This window comes from Salmo trutta, chromosome 15, assembly GCF_901001165.1.
Source record: "Salmo trutta chromosome 15, fSalTru1.1, whole genome shotgun sequence".
NCBI classification, from domain to species: Eukaryota; Metazoa; Chordata; class Actinopteri; order Salmoniformes; family Salmonidae; genus Salmo; species Salmo trutta.
This window is the reverse complement of record NC_042971.1, coordinates 51,864,043-51,870,602: the sequence shown is the minus strand read 5'-3', so window position 1 is coordinate 51,870,602 and position 6,560 is coordinate 51,864,043. Positions and strand designations below refer to the sequence as shown.

The 6,560-nt window shown below is 42.8% G+C and overlaps 1 long non-coding RNA gene across 1 annotated transcript in view; it reads right to left on the bottom strand.

Moving 5' to 3' along the window:
* Positions 1-4,265: 4,265 nt before the first annotated feature.
* LOC115149299 (uncharacterized) overlaps positions 4,266-6,560 on the bottom strand; it is a 9,537-nt gene continuing 7,242 nt past the window's right edge. The window contains exon 2 of the long non-coding RNA XR_003866834.1: positions 4,266-4,630. This is a non-coding gene — a long non-coding RNA (uncharacterized LOC115149299). The remainder of the gene's footprint in view (positions 4,631-6,560) is intronic.

Genomic DNA, 6,560 nt, shown 5'->3' with positions numbered 1-6,560 from the left:
AGATTGCAGTTTGTAATGCGCATGTCAGGAATATCAGTCGCATGAGGTCGCTGCTAGGTTGAATTTGGAAAAAAAGAATAGAACATGACATCTCAGTCTGAGTGGTATATTATCTCCCACTAGTGGCAAAAACATATTCTGTTGTTGTGACAGAATACAGGGCATATCGTCATATTGTTCACCTAGTCGGCTCAGGGATTTGAACCATCAGCCTTTTGTTTACTGGCACGACACTCTTAGCCACTAGGCTACCTGCCATCCTACAATCATAATTAATGAGGGGAGAAGGATTAGATATAGGCATCATAATTAATCCCACAATATTAGAAATCAGATCAGTGTAATGACTGGATTGTGTTTATTATAGAAAGGATAACATTGACTATGGAAATCCACCCTGCACTATAGTATACTGTCAAATGAAAAATCTACAATATAAATACACTTAAAATAGTAATCAATCAAATACAGACATTGGTCCAATATGTAAACACATACTTCAAGTAGTAGACTATAAGGCCTACCACATTCACAGATAAAACTATAAAAATACAGACAGAAAAAACAATTCAGAAAACTAGGCTAACCACGCTTCTTTTCTTTCATTGAGTGAGTTTTGTGGGAGAAGGAGGAGGAGGGGGAGGAATTTATTTACATTTTATTTAACTAGGCAAGTCAGTTAAGACCAAATTCTTATTTACAATGTTGGCCTACCCCGGCCAAACCTGGACAACGCTGGGCCAATTGTGCGGTTCCCTATGGGACTCCCAATCACAGCCTGTTGTGATACAGCAAACTTAACATGTGTAAATATTTGTATGAACATAAGATTCAACAACTGAGACATAAACAGAACAAGTTCCACAGACATGTGACTAACATAAATGGAATAATGTGTCCCTGAACAAAGGGGGAGGGTCAAAATCAAAAGTAACAGTATCTGGTGAGGCCAACAGCTGCATTAAGTACTGCAGTGCATCTCCTCCTCATGGACTGCACCAGATTTGCTAGTTCTTGCTGTGAGATGTTACCCCACTCTTCCACCAAGGCACCTGCAAGTTCCCGGACATTTCTAGGGGGAATGGCCCTAGCCCTCACCCTCCGATCCAACAGGTCCCAGACGTGCTCAATGGGATTGAGATCCGGGCTCTTCGCTGGCCATGGCAGAACACTGACATTCCTGTCTTGCAGGAAATCATGCACAGAACGAGCAGTATGGCTAGGGGCATTGTCATGCTGGAGGGTCATGTCAGGATGAGCCTGCAGGAAGGGTACCACATGAGGGAGGAGGATGTCTTCCCTGTAACGGACAGTGTTGAGATTCCCTGCAATGACAACAAGCTCAGTCCGATGATGCTGTGACACACCGCCCCAGACCATGACAGACCCGTCACCTCCAAATCGATCCTGCTCTAGAGTGTAATGCTCATTCCTTCGACGATAAACGTGAATCCGACCATAACCCCTGGTGAGACAAAACTGCGGCTTGTCAGTGAAGAGCCCTTTTTGCCAGTCCTGTCTGGTCCAGCGATGGTGGGTTTGTGCCCATAGGCAACGTTGTTGCCGGTGATGTCTGGTGAGGACCTGCCTTACAACAGGCCTACAAGCCCTCAGTCCAGCCTCTCTCAGCCTATTGCGGACAGTTTGAGCAATGATGGAGGGATTGTGCGTTCCTGGTGTAACTCGGGCAGTTGTTGTTGCCATCCTGTACCTGTCCCGCAGGTGTGATGTTCGGATGTACCGATCCTGTGTAGGTGTTGTTACACATGGTCTGCCACTTCGAGGACGATCAGCTGTCCGTCCTGTCTCCCTGTAACGCTGTCTTAGGCGTCTCACAGTACGGACATTGCAATTTATTGCCCCGGCCACATCTGCAGTCCTCATGCCTCCTTGCAGCATGCCTAAAGCACGTTCACGCAGATGAGCAGGGACCCTGGGCATCTTTCTTTTGGTGTTTTTCAGAGTCAGTAGAAATTCCTCTTTACTGTCCAAAGTTTTCATAACTGTGACCTTAATTGACTATTGTTTGTAAGCTGTTAGTGTCTTAACGACCGTTCCACAGGTGCATGTTCATGAATTGTTTATGGTTCATTGAACAAGCATGGGAAACCGTGTTTAAACCCTTTACAATGAAGATCTGTGAAGTTATTTGGATTTTTACAAATGATCTTTGAAAGACAGGGTCCTGAAAAAGGGAGTTTATGATTTGCTCTGTAAACTGGAATAGCAGCAGTTTTGTCATACTGTCATTTTTTACTGTACAACATCAGATGAGATAACATTCCTAGAGCTCATCATCATTTCTCAGATATCAACATTGGTGCTGTTCCTGTTGCATTAGAGAGGCTCGAGGCCCCAAAGCGGTCTAGTGGCAAAGCCTTTCTTCCTGCAGCTGTTCCTTACCCCAGGAAATCTCCAGACTGGTGCAACAGTGGATAGATGAAGGCATTCAAGAATAAAATGTCATGGTTTACAACAGGTAAGGAAGTAATGCTTTGAGATGTGTAGTCTGGGTATTGTGGTAGTCTGAGTTTGTTTCTGCTAATATTTTTTGACTTCTTCAAATATAGCATTTATTCATATAGTGTTTTTTGTATGTTGTGCATTTTTCAGAGTTGCATAAGATGCAGAAAAGTGCAGGCACATTCCCACCGTACCTACTGTACCTAACCATACTGTACCTAACATACTGGAATGAACCAGTACAATACATTCATCACTGTACACAATCAGCATTCAGGATTGGACCCACCCGTTGTATAATTAAGCAATAATGCACGAGGGGGTGTGGTATATGGCCAATATACCACAGCTAAGGGCTGTTCTTATGCACAACACAATGAGGATATGCTTGGATACAGCCCTTAGCCGTGGTATATTGTCCATATTCCACAAACCCTCAAGGTGCCTTATTGCTATTATAAACTGGTTACCAATGTAAAAATACATGTTTTGACATACCCGTGGTACATGGTCTGATATACCACGGCTGTCAGCCAATCAGCATTCAGGGCTCAAACCATCCAGTTTATAAAACTACATAAACATTCACTGTGATTATCCACAGTGGATGTGATTCTGGATCCTGATACGGCTCATCTCTCTCTCCTCCTGTCTGCAGACGGGAAACAAGTGACACGGAGAGACCCGAGAAGAGGAGAGCAAAGAAAGAATCTTCCAGACTACTCAGGATAATTTAATCTGAGCGTCAGTGTCCTGGGAAAGGAGGGCTTTTCCACAGGGAGGTGTTATTACAAAGTAATTGTGAAGGGGAAGACTGACTGGACATTAGGAGTGGCGAGAGAGTCCATCAACAGGAAGGGCAGTGTTTTACTAAACCCTGAGAATGAATACTACTTGATATGGCTGAGAGATGGGAGCACATACAAAGCTCTTGGTGACTCTCCTGTTCCTCTCTCCTTGACCCCAGGGTCGGGGTGTACGTAGACTACAAACAAGGGTGGGTATCCTTTTATGATGTGGGAGCTCAATGCCATATCTACTTCTTCACGGACTACAACTTGAAGGCATCAAATTGTATAACTGCCTTAATTTTGTGAGACCCCAGAAAGAGTAGCTGCTGCCTTGGCATAATAATATCTGGAATCAAGGTGAGACCCAAGTGCAGACTGTGTGAAGTAACGATGTTTATTGTAACACCAGTGGCAGGAAAACGACAGGTCAAGGCAGGCAGCCTCAGGGTCAGGGACAGGCAGAGTTCAGTAATCCAGAGGTGGAGCAAAGGTAGGCTCAGGGTCCGGGACGGGCAGAGTGGTCAGGTGGGCAGGTACAAGGTCAGGACAGGCAAGGGTCAAAAACCAGAAGGATGAGAAAAAGAGATGCAGGGAAAAAGACAGGCGCTGACAGGACGAACGCTGGTAAGCTTGACAAACAAGACGAACTGGCAACAGACAAACAGAAAACACAGGTATAAGTACACAGGGGATAATGGGGAAGATAGGTGACACCTGGAGGGGGTGGAGACGATCACAAAGACAGGTGAAACGGATCAGGGCGTGACAAATAAATCCATAATAAATATAAACTTTGCTGACACACTCAATCCATACTTCAGCCCAGGGGTCAATCACAGTCGCGATAAAGCCCCACTGGTCATTTCTCCTGTCAATCACAAAGACTAAATCTACACTTCAGGACATATGTAAATGTCTGTTTATCTAAATACATGTTACAAATATCAAAATCTATGTAAAGTAAGTCTACTCACATACAATGAACTATGTAAAGTTTCTATCTGTCTAATAGTCAGCTGTACATTGATTGGTCGTTTATCATGGTGCCTATTCAAGCAGTTTGAATGCATTTGGACAAGGCATTTGGATGTTGGTTTAGACACCATTCATCATTAAAGCACTGTAGTGGTCAAGAGATGACTGCTCTTTTAAGTAGAAAGATAATACACATTCTTAGATTAAAGCTAGTAAAGGCATATAAGGTAGCACATTTTGAGAATTAATTTAGTAATTGATCATAATATTATTATTAACTATTATGTACACAGGTGATGTTACAGGTATGACAAGGTATCCAGACTGGTAGAATCTTCTCACTCCAGAGTCAGAATTCTAACATTCCGGAGTCAGGATTCCTCTGTTCCACGTCTTCGGAACTGCAACAAACAGAGGAAAAACAAATCACCAATGACATCAAAATTCAATCCCTGTGGGTATTCAACCTGCCTCCAACACAATCACTCACTCCCATCCTTAGGCCTTAGGTCCTTGACCTGTTCATATACCGATAACCTTCATGCCTGTGGCAATGAGGCTGATTAATACTAGCAACAACAGTTCATTATGATTCTTACCTTACTGAACAGGGTTCCTGTTTTGTGGAAGATCGAAGGTTTCCTTGAAGTGGAGGGTGGCTTGGTGAGTTCTACTGGGTTATTTGGAAGGGAAAAGATTCATGCTGGGACAGAGGTAGCATCCAAGTAATTTAGCAGCTCCTGAGTAATATCAAATCTATAGAGAAGAGAACCCGTTATAGTGTTACAGAGAACACTTAACACCTGCAAACGTAGCTCACCTCAGAAACAACTCGACAAGCCCCGATTTGGTGTTGAGAAAGACATTTGCATCCATAATATTATAGGAGTTTGGGGGTACAGTATGCTGCTACTGACTGTTTAGGCAGAGGGGACAGAAACTCACATTTTGTTGACGTCAATCCCTGCCTCTTTCTCCACCGTCTCGTCTGTGGCCTCCAGGTCACCTGGAATAACCTTGTGCTGGGGAGGAAATAATCCATGTACTTATTCATACCAGAAAGGTGTGTCTACAGGAGAAAGTGTTTTGATGTAACATGTTACATAAGCTACCATAAGTTAGCATAATAGGACATTGAAGGCAAGGATACACTAGGTGTTGTACAGTGCCTTCGGAAAGTATTCAGACCCCTTGACTTTTTCCACATTTTGTTAGGTTACAGCCTTATTCTAAAATTGATGAAATCGTTTTTTCCCTCATCAATCTACACACAAAGCAAAAACAGGTTTTTAGACATTTTTGCTAATTTATAAAAATGTTAAAATAGAAATGTCAAATTTACAGAAGTATTCAGACCCTTTACTCAGTACTTTGTTGAAGCACCTTTGGCAGCAATTACACCCTCAAGTCTTCTTGGGTCTGACGCTACAAGCTTGGCACACCTGTATTTGGGAAGTTTCTCCCATTCTTCTCTGCAGATCCTCTCAAACACTGTCAGGTTGGATGGGGACAGCTATTTTCAGGTCTCTCTAGAGATGTTCGATCAGGTTCAAGTCCGGGCTCTGATTTGTTTAACCTTTTTTTGGTTACTATATGATTCCATATGTTTTATTTCATAGTTTTGATGTCTTCACTATTATTCTACAATGTAGAAAATAGTAAAAATAAAGAAAAACCCTGGAATGTGTAAGGTTCTGTATTTATTTTCTTAACCTTGTGTTCTGTTTCATTGTGTTCTTGAACGTAGCCCTGTCTTTAATTTTTGTTCATTGATTTCACCTGTGCTAGTTACTCACCTGGTCCCATCAGCTGCTTATTTAGTTCAGTTCATTCTGTTTGTGCCTTTGTGAGGTATTGTTAGTTTTGACTCTACTAAGCCTTTCCCTAGCTCGTTTGTGAGAACCAGTTATAGCCTTCAGTCCTAGTTTTGATTCACCTGCCTGTTTGTCTACCTGTGTATGACCACGATTGCTGCCTCCTGCGAAGGTGAAATAAAACACCTGCCGCGCTCTGCGTGTGAATCTACACCTTTTTCTCCCTGAGTATTCATTACAGAATGACTAGGTGTGCTCAAACTTGACTGGTACAATGTGTCAAGTTGACCATAAGAAATATAAGTCCTTTGGTTTACTAAAAAAGGTGTTTAATTCATTCACTGCCCATTGCCGTGTCCCTGGTTCTGATTGGAGGAGATTTCACCTTTGACCCCAAGTGTCACTGGAACTTCCTGGATTGCGATATTGGGTTGGGAAGCCATACCAATGATAGACTCCAGTCTCAATGGCTACAGTATAAACAATAGAATAGTCCTCAGCCCTCCCAGTCAAACAA